We start from the raw sequence: 16,663 nt of genomic DNA, 5'->3' as shown, positions 1-16,663 counted from the left end.
AAAATTCGATTTTTATGCTAGTTGAAAAATTGAGTTTTTCCCGCCCTTAATGAAGTTGAAAAAGCTTTTTCAGAAAAAACTTTTTACTTTCACCTTTTGATCTGTTTTTCAAATTGTTCGCATGAGAAAATTAGTTTTTTGCTAGAATGTTGTTGTATAAAAGTTTGACTTTTATACACGACCAACGTTATTCTAACCAACTTTCTAGACTGTCCATCCTCACCTCCCCATTTTTCTGTCTGCATATTTTAATGCTAGATTTGTGGGGAGGTGAGAGGTCGATCAAAGATGATCTTCTTGCGCAACTGATTGAAGGCAAAGAACAGCCTGCCCAGCGCATTCACGAGATTCCTTTCTCTAGACTCTCTCCTTCTAGACCTCAACCATCTTCAGCCAGAATCGGTCATGTCAAATCCACTACCCAAAAGAAAAAATTTGAACACACTCCAAACCCTCCAGCTCAGTCTGATTCGCAGGCTGGGGTTCCCTCGACCAGTGGTCGAGAAAACATTGTCCCACACCCCCTTATCCAGGTTAGGGCTCGCCCTCGGCATTAAACTCTTCCTGATGTCGAGTGGTATCTTTCTCCACTTAGCCAAGTAACCTCCAGGATGCTTGCCAATTACCTCAGGAAGTATCCCTTCACTGGGGTGACTCTCAAGATCCTTACTGCGGATCAGAGGGCTAATTTTCCTGGAGGCGTTTATAGCGCCTGGTCGAGGTATCACATAGAGGCGGGGGCTACCCTTCCTCTTCATCCATTATTTCAAGGGGTGGCGAGCTACTTTGGCGTCGCCCCTTTCCAAATCACACCCAACGGATATAGGATGTTTGCTGCACTCTATATCCTTTATAAACATAAAAATTGCCCAGAGCCTAACCCCCATGAGGTCAATTATCTCTTTGACCTTAAATCCAACCCCCAACAGTCTGGTACGAGGTTCTTTCATTTTTGTCACCAGGAGACCACCCGAACCTTTCTGAGTGAAACCACCCACATCTCCAACATGGGGAAATACAGTCAGGAGTACTTCCTCACGTCTGACATGGTTGCGAATCACCTGGCCTTCGCTCGAGGAGGTAAATGCCTTTTTCCACTGGTCGCTGTTTTTACTCAGCAAATTTCTTTGTATTTTTCTGAAATATTTTGTGCTTTTCAGGCCCATGGTTATGACCAGACCCAACACCAGACATGGTGTCGAGGTCCGCCATGCTGGTCAGAATGACAGATGCTGAGAAGAGCGTCAAGTCTCTGGTCACCGAGGCTAATTTGAGGCTGTTTGGCCTCCTGGTCCCTCACCAGAATATGAGGGAACCTGCGGCGGTAAGTGCCATTGCCGAGGGAAATCCCGAGCAGCAATCACCAGCGTCTCCTCCTCGACGGAGACCGACTGGGGTTACAATCAGGGAACCCACTGGCACTCCCTCAGCAGAAAGGTCTTCTGCCCCTCAAGGGAAGGGAAAACAAAAGGCAGTCGAGACTGTCGTAGATTTAGACGAGTCTTCCGAAGAAAACGGTACTGTTTTTTCACTCTCAGATAACTTGCCAATTCCCTGTCATTTATTTGACAGGTACGGCAATTTTACATATACTCCAAATTTAGGGCCAGACTTCTTCATGCCAGAGAGTGAGTGTATGACTAGTAAAGTCAATAGTGTAGCGACAAGTAGTAATAGCTCGAGTATTGGACTTTGTAATTTTCTTTATCTCTTTTCTGATGTGCCCTAACTTGTCATCCATTTTTGGCTAACTGTCTACATATTTGTTTCTTTTGCAGATATGGCCTCTGCAAAGATTTTCGACTTATACAACACTCAGGAGGAGGAAGAGGTTCCTTTGGCCCGAAGGAGGAAATCAGCCAGGAAACACGACGTTGAGTCGAGCCAAGTACCTCTGGCCAAGAAGAATCGAGCAACCGATCCTTCAAAGGATGGGCCCTCTGGCCAACCGTGTACCCAACCTTTTGCTCCTGCTGAGAAGGAAGTCCCTCCTCCTCCCGCTGCCACAAATCCTTCACCTACGGCTCCAACCGAACAGGCCCAGCAAGTCGATCTCCCTGGGGCCAAACTATCGAGTTGCTTCCTACGGTCAGCTAAGGATCGCCTCGCCCATATCCTTAAGCATGACCGCTATAGAGAGGCCATGGCTGAAGCTGAAACCATGGGGGTTAACCAGATCCTCAATAGGGCCCTTAATGAAGTGGCCAGTGTAAGCACTGTTTTTCCTCTTTTGTGATCATGGTCTTGAACTTTCCTTTTTTGACGTTGGCCTAACTCTTATTCTTTGATTGTAGGCCATGCTAACCATGACTGCTGCTCGTGCCCGCATGGGTGCAAGCATCGAGCAGTCCCAAGCGAAGCTTACTGAGGAGCTTCAAGCCACGGAGGCTAGGCACGCTGGGGAGCTGGAGGTGGTGACCCAGCAGAAGGATTCCTTGGCTGCGGAGCTGGCAGAAAAGCAAGCCTCTCTAAAAAATGCCAGAAAGCAAAGGGATGAATATCAAGATGTTAGCCGAACCCACTGGCGTGAAGTCAAAAGACTTAAGGAGGAGAATCTTGCTAAGGACACGAGCATTCCTGTCCTCAAGAGCCAGGTGGAGCAGCTCAAGCTTACAAATGCCAAAGATCTGGATAGGTACAAGAATGCAACACTTCGATGTTTATACGATTTCTGGAAACACAATCAAAGTGCCAATTTCAACTACCTTCCAAAGGACGCCAGGAAGGCTGAGCTGGCTCGCTGTACTGCTCGGTTGGTTGCTGAAGAAAGGGCTAGGATTCCTGCCTCCCCAGACATTCCGCTGGCCGCCGGAGTGGAGGGTGCTGATAATGAAGCCGCCAACCAGGACCCTCCTCAAGATCCTTCGCCTCCTCAAGCTTCATAATTTATTTATTCTTTTTTAACCATACGACCTACGGGTCGTGATGTAAAGACTATGATTTTTCTTTGGTTTTGCTGCATAGGCAGCTTATTTTACTTTTACTTTTAAACAATTACATCCAAGCAGTACTGCTTGCAGTGTAAATAATTCCCTTTGATATTATAATATTTCTGCTTTATTATAACATCTGTTCGCATGACCGAACTTAGCATAGTACTTTGGCTTGATTTAACAAAATATAAATTTTGAAAAATACTTTAGGTACCGTAGCATGCTTTCACTTATTTTGTTCATGTGTTTACATACCTCTTGGTATGTTTTGCTATCGATGTGCCTTATATGCTCCCCAAGTGACTGAGGAGCTTTAGGTCCTTGGTCACTTGCCTTGACCACGACCTTTACGAACATTACTGCTCGGTATAAAATGCAAAACTTATAATACAGCAAAACAACACACGTAATGAACAAACACTTGTAAAAATTACAAAGTTTGGCAAGAACGACTGGCTGCGCACAGTCCCTTATAATTCTCGTATTTAAATGGACTAAACATGTCTTTACGAGTGATCTTTAAAAGATCTTACACTTATAAGCGATCAGTCATATAACATGACTAACCCTTTTTCAAAACTTGTAAAAAGTCAAAATTAATACAAGCCCATCCTTTAAGAAGGACTATTTATTGATAATACTTGTGCAAGTGTTCTCCATTCCAATAGCACGGAACGAGATCTCCATTTAAGCGTGCAAGTTTGTATGTGCCTGGATGAAGGACTTCTTCAATCTGGTAAGGTCCTTCCCAGTTTGGTCCGAGTAATCCAGCAGCCGGGTCGCAGGTATTTAAGAAAACTCTTCGAAGTACTAAGTATCCGACGTTGAACTTTCTTTCTTTTACTTTAGAGTTAAAATACCGAGCGAATTTTTGCTGGTACGCAGTTACTCGGAGTTGGGCTTTCTCTCGTTTCTCCAACAATTGGCTATTTTGGTCTTGGTCGTATGTGATTCTTCGATGTGAGGGCGGATCTAACTTGACTGGCAACATAGCTTCATACCAGTATGCTAAGGAAAACAGGGTATGACCTGTTGCTGTTCGATTAGAAGTTCTATATGACCAGAGTACTTCAGGCAGCTGTTCTAGCCATGCTCTTTTAGCTTCCTCTAGCCTTTTCTTCAAGGTATCCTTCAAGGTCTTATTTACCACTTCGACTTGCCCATTTTCTTGTGGATGCGCAACTGAAGAAAAGCTCTTGATGATTCCATGCCTCTCGCAGAAGTCTGTGAATAGGTCGCTGTCAAACTGGGTGCCGTTGTCTGAGACAATCTTCCAGGGCAATCCATATTGACAAAAAATGTTCTTGATGACAAAGTCAAGCACTTTCTTTGTCGTTATGGTAGCGAGTGGCTCAGCTTCGGCCCACTTGGTGAAGTAGTCGACTGCTACAACTGCGTATTTTACTCCACCTTATCCTGTTGGCAAGGACCCGATTAAGTCTATACCCCATACTGCGAAGGGCCACAGACTTTGCATCTACTTTAACTCATTAGGAGCTGCGCGTGGGATCTTGGAAAACCTCTGACACTTATCACACTTTCGTACAAACTCCATCGAGTCTTCATTCATGGTCGGCCAGAAATAACCCTGCCTCAGAATCTTCTTTGATAAGCTCTACCCCCTAGCGTGATCTCCACAGAAGCCTTCATGTACCTCCTTCATCAGTTCTTTAGCCTTTTCTGGCGTAACACACCTGAGCAGTGGCATGGAGTATCCTCTTTGGTATAGAACACCATCGACCAGTATGTACCTAGCAGCCTGTCTTTGAAGAGTCCTGGCTTTGTTTCTATCTGCTGGTAGCACACCACTCGTGAGATACTCCTAGTATGGTGCCATCCATGTATCTTCTAACGGGACCTCCATAATGGTTTCATCTGCTCGTATGCTTGGCTCGCGTAGCCGCTCAACTAGCATTATATTTAAAGTGTATGCATCCTTCGCACTCGTGAGTTTGGCTAAGGCATCTGCGTTTGAATTATGATCTTGAGGTATTTGCTAGAGGGTATATTTCTCAAATTGTGCCAACAGATCTTTGGTTTTGTTCAGATCGGCCACCATTTTCAGACCTCGTGCTTGATACTCCCCTAAGACTTGATTCACTACCAGCTGTGAATCACTGTATACATCCAGCACTTTTATGCTCATGTCTTTGGCCAACCTTAACCCAGCGAGTATGGCTTCATACTCGGCTTCGTTGTTTGAAGCAGTGAAATCAAATCTAATTGCGCAGTGAAATCGATGCCCCTCTGGCGTTATCAATATCACTCCTGCTCCTGCGTGAGATTCGTTGGACGATCCGTCAGTGAAAAGCTTCCACGGAGGAGCTACGCCTTGAGGCTCAGGCACACTAGGCTTTTCGCTCTGTTCGATGTCTGGGAGTTTAGTAAATTCAGGGATGAAGTCAGCCAAGACTTGTCCTTTTATTGCTGCTCGCAATGAGTATGTTATATCGAACTGCCCAAGTTCGACTGCCCATTTCAACAAATGACCAGCAGCATCTGGCTTTTGTAGAACTTGCCGGATGGGCTGATCAGTTAAGACTATGATGGGATGGGCTTGGAAGTAAGGACGTAACTTCCTTGATGCCAAAATTAAGCAATAGGCTAATCTATCGATGGGAGGATATCTCAATTCGGCCCCGATTAACCTCTTGCTTACATAATACACTGCCTTTTGTACGCCTTCTTCTTCTCTTACTAGCACCGCACTAGCAGCATATTCGGTGATCGCTATGTAAATGAACAAAGTTTCTCCATCTATAGGCTTTGATAAGATAGGAGGCTGTGCCATGTGGGATTTTAAGGCTTTGAAAGCCTGTTCACAGTCTCCAGTCCACTCGAACTTCTTGTTGCCCCTAAGTAGATTAAAGAAAGGGGCTCATTTATCCGTCGATTTTGAAATAAACCTACTGAGTGCGGCAATCCTTCCAGTCAAACTTTACACATCTTTGATTTTTACTGGCGATTTCATATCGATCAGGGCTTTGATCTTTTCGGGATTGGCTTCGATTCCCCTCGAATTGACAATGAAACCCAAAAATTTCCCTGATCCTACTCCGAAGGAACACTTGAGAGGATTTAGCTTCATTTGATACTTATTCAACAAAATTGAAAAACACTTGTAAATCCTTCACATGTCCTTCTGCCTTTTTCGACTTTACCAGCATGTCATCCACGTATACCTCCATGTTTACTCCGATCAATTCCTTAAACATGTGGTTAACTAGTTGCTGGTAAGTCGCACCAGCATTTTTCAGTCTGAAGGGCATTACTTTATAACAGTATAACCCTGTATTGGTCCGGAAGCTAGTGTGATCCTTGTTAGGGGGATGCATACTGCTCTGATTGTATCCTGAGTATGCATCTATGAAAGAGAGGATCTCATGTCCTACAGTTGCATCGACCAGCTAGTCGATCCTTGGGAGTGGGAAGCAATCCTTTGGGCAGGCTTTATTAAGGTCTGTGAAATCCACACAGGTTCACCATTTGCCGTTAGGCTTGGGAACTAGTACTGGATTAGAGACCCACGATGGATAAAACGCCACCCTGATGAACCCATTCTCTTTTAGTTTTTTAACTTCTTCTTTTAAGGCTTTCGATCTGTCTTTATCGAGCAGCCTTCATTTCTGTTGCACGGGTGGAAAGCTTTTCTCAACGTTCAGGACATGGCTGATGATTGCAGGATCTATCCCAACCATGTCTTTATGTGACCAGGCGAAAACTTCCTGGTTCTTCCTTAAAAATTCCACCAGTGCGTGCTTTATTCTTGCTTCCAAATTTTTGTCGACCTTTACAACTCTGGTTGGAAACTCTTCGTCAAGCTGGACCTCCTCAAGGTCCTCGACAGGTCCAACATCTTCATCAAAATCCCCAAAGCAAGGATCTAAGTCTCTATCCTCACTTTGGGCAACACCCTATTTGGTGACTTCATCACCTGATTGGGCTTGTATATCAATGGCCATCTGCAACCTTTCTGGGGGAGCGCTCCTCAACATTCCCTTCTTGGCCTTAGTAATTGAGGCATTATATCACTCCCTTGCTTCCCTCTGATTTCCCAACATGTGTCCTACCCCTGCGTCTATTGGGAATTTCATGGCCAGGTGCCATATTGAGGTGACGACCCAAAGGTCCACCAGTATGGGTCTTCCGATTACAACATTGTAAGCCAAAGGACAATCGACTACTATGAAAGTAGTGAGTAATGTCCTAGTAACGGGTGCTATACCTGCTATTACCGAAAGTCTGATTGACCCTGTTGGAGTGAGTCCCTCACCAGAGAAACTGTAAATTGTTTGGTTACAGGGCTCCAAGTCCTTGACGGACAACTTCATCCGTTCCAATGAAGATTTATACAGGATGTTAGCTGAACTTCCTGTATCGACCAACACTCTCTTTACCATCATGTTGGAAATTTGAACATCCACGACCAGCGGATCGGAATGTGGGAACTGGACATGCTGGGCGTCGCTATCAGAGAAGGTTATTTCACCGTCCTCTGACCGAGCCTTCTTTGATGCCCGGTCCTCCACAGTCATCATCTCGATGTCCTGGTCGTGGCGTAGGGTCCGAGCATATCGTTCCCTTGCCTTTCCGCTGTTTCCCGCAAGGTGCGGGCCGCCGCAGATGGTGAGTAAAGTGCCAGCTATGGGATCAGGCTGCAAAGGTGGCGAGCGTTGGCATGCAGGCGCCTGCTCGTTGCCACCTGGAGCCTCTCATTGGGAAGTCCCCGAGGCCCGTACGTATCTCCTTCAGTGTCCTCGTCTAATAAGGAACTCGATTTCATCTTTCAGCTGGTTGCACTCGTTCGTATTGTGTCCGTAGTCGTTATGAAAACGACAGAACTTGGTGGTATCCCTTTTCAAAATATCCTTTTGAATGGCAGCGGGTCCTTTGTAAGGCACACTGGAACTCGTTGCCTGATACACCTCTGCTCGAGACTCGACAGGGGCAGTGTAGTTAGTGAACCGTGGCTCATAACAGTTTCCCTTAGCACGCTTATTGTCGGAGGTAGAAGGTTCATTATGGGGTCTCTTCCCCCCATTTTTGCCGTTGCCGTTCTCGTTGCCTTTACCGTTGCCGGTTGGTTTTGACCAATTGGCGGCTTTGGCGGGGTCTTTAGTCCCCTTATCTTTGCTTGGGGTCTTTCCCTCGTTGGCAATGGCATCTTTGAGCTTGATGTATATATCAGCTCGATCCAAGAATTCTTGGGTAGTCTTAAACCCCATGCTTCATGAGGCTACTTTACAGAGGAGTACGACGCCTAACTCCTGCAGTTAGGGCCATCATTTTGCCTTCGTCTCCCACTGTTTTGGCTCTAGCGGCTGCTCGCATAAAGCGCTGGACGTAATCTTTCAGTGGTTCTCCTTCTTGCTTGTGTATCTCAACCAGCTGGTTTGCCTCAGTTGGATGCACACGACCTGCATAGAATTGTCCGTAAAACTCCTTTATGAACATCTCCCAAGATACAATACTTGCAGGAGGGAATTTAAAAAACCACTCCTGTGTAGCATCAGAAAGTGTTGCAGGGAAGATCCTGCACCGAGCGTCTTCGGACACCTTCTGAATGTCCATCTGTATCTCAAATTTGTTGACATGAGATGCCGGGTCACCATACCCATCAAAGTTCAGAAGTGTGGGCATCTTAAACTTACTGGGAGTCTCTGCCACAGCTATGCTCTGAACGAAAGGAGTGCCTCTTCTCCTGTTGTACTCGATGTGAGACGTTCTTCCCCCGACCAGCTGTTGCACTGCTTGGTTCAGGGCATCTATCTGGGCTTACACGGCTTCAAGAATCGTTGGGGCCTCTGCTGCCGGGGGAATGTACTCGTCATGTCATTCCCGGCGGTCATTGAGTACATCCCTTAAGTCTTCGTCTCTTCGCCATTGCTTGCTTGCTCCGAGCTGGTTAAAGACGTTGTTTTTTCTGGGCTGCCCCCCAGTGTTACATCTCGCTTATTGGTCTTCTCTAGGTGGTGGGCTTCTGCCCCCACCTCTCTCTTCATTTCTCTGACCGGCATTCCCTCTGCCTGAGTCGGCCTCATTGTAACCATGGCCATCTCTCAACCTCAATTGGCTATGGTGGGACCGACTGTCCCCTCGGTTGGCTCCTCGGGCTGGAACTTCCCAAGCGTTAGGGGGAGGCCTGTGCTGGTCGGTAGGTCCCCGTACATTATCATGCCGTGGGGGGCCCTGACCGTAGAGCTTATCTCTGAGTTCCTTCTGTTGCCAGAAGGACGCTGTCCCCTGCTCGGTGGGTTCGGCTCTTCACCCCCATGGTGTCTAGGACTACGGGGCTGCTGCCTGGCCCTATTCTGCCTTGGCTGCGGGGGATTGCCTCGACCAGCCAGGGATGGAGGTTGCATCTCAGGATCCCTTGGTGGGACATCATCCTGAGGCATTGGTCGCTACTCGGGTCTTTGAGGGCTCGTTGGCTGGATCAGAGGGCTAGGATTGGGACCCCTTTGAGGTGGCCCATTCGAGGGTTGATTAGGTTGTGAGGCAGGTGCAGCCTGATTCCTAGCCAACTGCAGGGCTGCTTCGAGGGCTTCCATGGCCTCCCTCTGACGATAGTCCATCTCCGCCTGTCTTTCACTCAACTCTTGGCGCTGACGCTCTTTCTCTTGCTGCTGTCGCGCCATAATCTCCGCGGCACTTTCTTGACTGGCCCTCAGATTGGCCAATTCATCTTGCAATACCCCCAGGGTATTTATTAGCGTTTCGTAGTCCAATTCCTCCTCATCAAATTCCAAGTGTGGCTTATTTTCAGCCATGTTCAGAGGAGGAGGTTGAGATGGTGCAGCGCCAGCCGCCTGCCCAGTCTTCTTTGTTGTTTTTGCCATTAATGCTTCAACAACCTCATCTCAAGCTCTCAATGAAAGCATCAGAATGTTTACCATCGATTTGGTCAACTGACACGAAGTCAAATTCTTGATGTGAATGAAGGTGTTGAAATAGATCTAATGGAAAAAACAGTAAATGACACAACAGATTATAGTGGTTTGGCCCCATGAATTGGTAATGACCTACGTCCACTTAAGCTACTATTGATATTAATTCTCAAAGGGGTGATCAAAGAACTAGGGTTCTCTGAGTTCCATAGGCCTGAGAGAGATGAATAATACAAACGTAAGATAATCGCTCTAATTCTCTTGTAAAGTATAAACTTAAATCAGCCAAAAGTCCCTTCCTTGAGCTATTTCTCTCTATTTATAGGCTCAAGGAGGATTACACGAATTAGTTACAGATATTATTTCCTAAATAATTGGATCATCATGGATCATGGGAGATAATCTCGGATATGATTACAATTGTACAAAATTATCTCAAAATATATGGAGTATACGACCAGGCTGGTCGTATATAAAATTCAAATGTTGCGTCAGGGGAATCTCACTGGTCGATGGTCGAACAGAACTTCTGCTAGGTGTCAGCCACATGTTAAAAACGTCTGCCACGTCACCCATGCCTGCTTTTTGGATAACACACCTTACTATTAAATTCCCAACTAGTGCTGGCATGGGATGTATCCAAGGAAACCAAAGGGAAGCTAGGGAGTGTTACAATGTTTCAGTGGTCAAGGCATAGAGGGGAATCAATGAGAATAACTTGATTGTGTGTGGAGAGTGAGAAGAAGTGGAGGAGATGGATGTCAACCAACATGACGTTGTGAACTTTACTGACCAGGGAGGTATTGCAGATTTTACCAACCAGGGAGGTAATGAAGAGTTGACCGACCAGGCATAGAACAATCTTTGGATTTTAGTGAAGAAAAACGAGAAAATGCAAGCTTGGGAGTTGATGCCCATCAACAAAAGGTGGCCCACTATTTTAATTCCAGAGTGAAATATCGAAAGTTCCAGGTCGGAGATTTGGTCCTTAGAAAGGTGTTCATCAAAGACGCAACATCTGGAGTGCTAGGACCAAATTGGGAAGGACCATATCAGATTGAGCAAGTCATACCACCCAACACTCACAAAATTTCTCAGTTTAATGGTGAGCTGATCAGAAACTACTGGAATGGCGAGCACCTGAGGAAACATTATCAATAAATACCACTTACAGAATGGTAGCTTGAATTCAAGTGTTTTACTTGTTATTCAAGTTTGTTTATGAGCGGGTAATTTGTTGACCAGCCATTTATTTTTTAACAATTTTTGTTTGTTTGAGACTCGTTATTAGCCACGTTTTGTCCTTTATAATTTACGAGTAATAAAAGAGATCACGCACAACATGGTCAAATCTTGCTACAAATTATACATATGTGTTGATTATTATTTTTTTACTTGAATAGTGTTCAACTGGTCAGTACAAATTGGGCAGTGTTCAACTGACCGGTATTCACCTGGACGAGCAAACTGACAGTATTTAATTGGTCGGGTATTCTAGCAGTGTTCAATTGCTCGGATGTTTTCTTTTATATTCGATGTGTTTCACGAGTAATAGCTGCTCGAACAGATTCCATCAAGTAGCATGTGACCAAGGATCTTTCAACCCTCGATCACTTTGGGGGACATGGGGTATACTGGTATATAATTTAACACAGGCAATAAGAGCACGAGTTAAGATATTTGTTTTTAGGCTGACTTGTAAATTTTCGAAGTTAAAAAAGGCCATTAAGCTAACTTGTTTGACAAAGCTTAAGTAACTTGGAATTTTTCAAAATTTCAAGTTAGAAGCAGATATTCATGTGAAAATAAACATTATGCTCATAAAATGTTAAAGCAATAAGAGTGTGAGAAAGTATACTTAGTAGGGACTTATGAAATGTTTATAATTTCTAAGTTAGAAAACTAAGTACTCATGCGAAAATATATATGGCATAAATCAGAGTGATTTTACTATTCACAAAAAATTATAAATGTTTAAAGTCTAAAAAGAATTAAAATGTTTTAAGTTAAAAAGAAAAGTATAGTATAAATGCCAACAACTCGGTCATACGAGCAAACTATCAAAGTTGGTAAGGAGCAATTGTCTCAACAAAAGTATAAGAAAAACAAGTAAACTACTGGCCAGATACAAAGTTTTTATTGATCAAGTAGGAGGCTCCCTGGTCGGCTAAGCATGTTTACTGGTCGGGTAAACTAATCCCTGGCTAGTCAACATCATCATCAACATTTGGAACCTCCTCTGGTCGGAATAATAGAGCAGGAGAGGTAGGCACAACACCAGCTGGAATGGCTGCCTCCTCGGCGGCCTTGGCTTCACATTTGGCAATCTGTTCTGCCCTTGCCTCTTCAGAGAGAAAGTTGAGGTTAAGAGGCTTTTTTAGCTTCCATATCTGATAGAAGCAGTTGAAGCAGATCTCTTCATAACGAGATAGATTAGCTTCCTTGTCTTGTTTCAACTCTTCATTCTCATGAGTCATTTTCTCAAGCTAGTCAGTCAATTTTTTGTTGGCCTGGATCTACTTATAATTTTCATTAGCCAACTCCCTCAGAGATCTACCCCGATCGGCAATTATTTTCTCCGCCTGCTTAGTCTTTGCTTGGATATCTTTCTCAGATTTAGTTAGAGTTTCAATCTTTGCCTGGGATTCCACCAATTGATCATTCAAGACCTTGACTAGCTCCTTATAGTCATTTGCTCGGCGTTGAGCATGACTAACAGTGATGAGTCCTTGGAGTAAATAACCAGAAAAGTATTCTGAATAAGAACAATCAATAAGAAAGTGAGTGTTTATGATAAGATGCTTACACTCATAATTTGAGCAAGGCCTTTGTGGAGGACAATTTCAACGCTTTGCCGGGGTAGAGTCTAAAGGTCTGAGTTGTCGTTGAGTGGTGGAGAGTATAGTCTAGTAACTCTTTGTCATACTCACCAGCAATGCAAAGAGGCTTGCTTAAGTAGGTTGAACGGGTAGTTTGTAGGCTGGCAGAAGAAGGAATTGATGGAGGAGTCAAACGTGGGATAGTGACTGACTGATCAGATTGTCTCCCCTGGTTAGGTGGTGTAGTCCTCATGACCTTGCTTGGAGGATTCAAGCTGATACTTTCACCAATTTTCCTTTTTTGGGTAGATGGAGTGTTGAGTTGCTTGAACATGGTTGGATATGCATAAAAATAAAGCAAAAACCTGGTTAGTGGAAACAATAAATGAACATAGGTGAAAAACAAAATTCTACAGACTTTTATCACAATCATTCTCAAAATGTAATTATGGTTACTATTAGTAAAACCTGAGTTTAGAATTTCATCGAAAATCTCTTCCTCGTCTTCCAACGATGAGTTGTCTTCTCTAAGGAGCTCAATGCTTTTGCCTTTGCCAGGCTTGGTAGGGAAGGCGGGTCGGTGAGGGTTTTCAAGAAGAGGCTCTCTAATGATAAGACCACTTGGTTGGCGTTGCTGAGGAGATGGTTCAGGAGAAAACTTGTCAGTCACTACTTCGATATCGACATTAGACTGATTAGTCATATCTGCTTCATCAGTTGTGCTGCCCACAACAATATCTTGGTTGTTTTGTAACAACCGCACCAATTGGAGATTCTCCAAGGTTACCAACTTCTCAACACCTTTCTCCTCAATGGGAATGTTAGCGAGATCTACTGCCAGGGAATGCATTTCCCTGGTTGGGAGAGGTTGATCAAAAGGGTTTGCATGTGTAAAAGCTAGGTTGTTTGCTTTAATGTCTGGAGTAAGAAAGTATTACGTATAATACTTTCCAAGATTCGATTTATGGGCAATACCATGAAGATACTTAAACTCTTTCTGCCTATGAAACAGGTGGAAAAAACTTGTATTCTTGTGGCTGGGGTTGGTCCTAAAATCTAACAAATAGGGTACCTCATGAGGGGTAGGTGGGTTCCAGCCCTGGAAGTGGTAGAGAATGTAAAGAGTAGACAGGGCTTGTACTCCATTTGAAGCAATCTAGAAGGGAGAAACATTAAAGTAATCCGCTATTGACCTAAAGAAAGGATGCAAAGGGATAGTAGCTCCTGCATAAATGTGATACCTAGACCAGGCACAATATGATCCACCAGGATTATTATCTCTCTGGTGTGGGTGTGGACGTATCACATTCACTCCTTCAAGCCCCAAAGTCTGAATGTGTTTATCGAGCATTTTGGAGTTTAGCTTAGAAGCCTTAGCTACGAACCATGAAGGCATGCGATCTTCTTCTTTCCTCGGTTTGAGTGTAGTAGTTTGTTGGATTTTTGTAGCAAAAGTCTGGGTAACCTTTCTCTTGGGTTTACTAGCTTTTCGAGCTTGGCAAGGAGTCTTTGAAGAGGCTTCAGTCTCAACTTCTTCTAATAAATTTTATCCCACAAAGGGCACTTGTTCCACCACCTTTTGCGTTGCTCTACGAGCTACTTAGGGATCTTGTTCCTGAGGGAGTCGATAGGACTTTTTCACCATCGGTTGGTGCTGATGTTGCTGCTTAAGGAACTGATCTTCGTGAAGGAAGTATAAAGTTGATCGTGGAAGGATTTTCTTGAGACGATGAAGACGGTCTTCCAGAGTTCATTTGCTTGGAGATTTGGAAGAAGAATCGCTACTCGGAAGGGTATCACTTGAAGCGGGAGATGAGGAATTGGAGTCTGTTTGGTTGTCACCTCCCCTGTAGTTGAAATGATTCATCTACAAAATATACAGGGAGGTGAGTAAACCAATCAGAAAATGAATGCAAAGGAAAAATATTTAGTGCCCAGTGAAAAAAAAAAAGTCTGAAGTGAAAACATTTTACTGCCCAGATAAAAATGTATGTGTGCCATAGTGATAATTTGATACAGTTCACAAAGAAAAAAAATTACTGTCATACGGCACATTCCAAGGCCAACCCGATCGGGTGTTGTATGTTTTGTGCTCAGGTGGTGTTTGGGTTCCCAAAGATGGGTACATACTTGAGTGGCTAAGCATGTGACCGAGCAGATGAAGGGACACCAAGGAACCAAGGCATCTTAAGCAGGTAAGTGTGTGACCGAGCGAAACAGTGAGAAAAGTTTGATCGGGGCCAATGTGAATTCGATTGACTTATGTCACCCGAGCACAGTACGGTACACTCGATTGGTGCCAACATGAATCGGGGTTACCCAAATTGTCTAAGACCGACCAGTTAGGCACAGGTTCTGACTAGCCAAGGCAAACCTGATCTGCCACAAACACAATTCCAAGCAGCTCATGCGTGTTCCAAAGAGTGATCACGTGTTCCAAACAGCCAAGGAACCCGATCAGAGCAAGCCAGTCCGAGTGGAAGAATGTCTATTTGATCGGTCACACACACAAATTCGAATAGTGATTTTGTTTTTTTTTTTTTAAATTTCACTCGGCAAGCACAAGTTTACTAAAAAACGTGGGGCACAAACACGTTTTCCTATTCATGGAGCACAACAACAAGATCAAAGGGGGAATTTTAAGGGTTTCAAGAAGTTTCAAGAAAACTTCCAAGTTCATACAAACCCATGAACCCGAATATGCAATGGAGGATGGGAAACTATTTTTTCTTCAAAATTTCATGAAACTGAAAGTGAAATTGGTTAGCCCAAAAGCACTATCCTACAAATATTCATCACAAAATTCCAAGGAGAGCATATCAAAAGTGGGTTTCGACATTCACCTATCCTAATCAATATTTGGGTAGAATTTTAAAGGACAAAATGCTTAAAAATAAAGCCAAAGGAGGAAGAACTTACCCAAATGTAAGGGAAAACACTTGATTTCTTGAAGAAGCCTTTGATATGCTTGAAGGAAGTGAAGCAACTTGGAGCTTTGGAGGAGAATCGGCCAAGACAAGAGGAATTTATTTTTATGATGTGTTTGTTGCTTGTGAGGGATAGGCATGTGTGGGCATATTTAAATGGAAAGGAGGAAATTTTTAATTACCCTAAAAACTCTTAGTATTCTCTTTCCCATAATTGGGAACTAATAAGTGTCAATGTCATGGCTTGAAAAGTTCAAACGTGGGTTTACTTGAAAAGACGGGAGAACATATAAGGTAATTTTTTGGAATTTTGGGACACATAAAATATTAAAGCTACTGGTGAGTCACCACATGGAGGAAACAATTAGGATATTCTCTAAATTTCTGATTGGCTATTCAATTTTCGGAGATTTAACTGGTTAGGCTTTTATTATTTGTGAAAGTTACTGATCGGGCAGAAGCTTTTGGACGACCTCAATAACATTTAGCTAGAGAAAATGTTTATCATACAAGTAAATCATATAATAAAGGGAAAATGTTATCCCTAAAATTTCAGTTCAATGACGTGGCAGTTTGAAGTGACAAGTGGCAATGCATGGTCGTCAAGTGGCATATTAATGGTCAAGAAGTAGGTTGACCAAGGGAAATGCAAAGGTTAGAAAAGGACCCGCGGAGTTGTGATATCATTGGTTGGAAGAACATTGGCTGAGAAGATGGTTGTACCTGGTAAGGAAGTTATTTGCTCTACCAGGAAAGAATTTAACTAGCCAGGGAGTGTTTCACCCGACCAATTACATCAGAAGGGGGTTTCACCCGACCAATTACATGAAAAAAGGGGTTTCACCTGACTAGCTACAACATAAAGAGGGTTCACCCGACCAGATTCATCATAAAGGGGTTTCACCCGACCAACTACATCATAAAGAGGTTTCACCCGACCAGATTCATCATAAGAAAGATTAGCCGACCAACTATGTTAGATTGAGGAGTGTAGTCGACCGGATGTGTTAGAATCTCAGGGGTTAACTGCCCATTGATTTTTTTAAAGAACCTTAATAACGACTTTAGCCATAATCACCTGTACTACTGCGAGAATA

This window comes from Humulus lupulus, chromosome 1 (genome assembly GCF_963169125.1).
Source record: "Humulus lupulus chromosome 1, drHumLupu1.1, whole genome shotgun sequence".
NCBI classification, from domain to species: domain Eukaryota; kingdom Viridiplantae; phylum Streptophyta; class Magnoliopsida; order Rosales; family Cannabaceae; genus Humulus; species Humulus lupulus.
The sequence above is the reverse complement of the archived record's forward strand: the minus strand, read 5'-3'. Positions refer to the sequence as shown.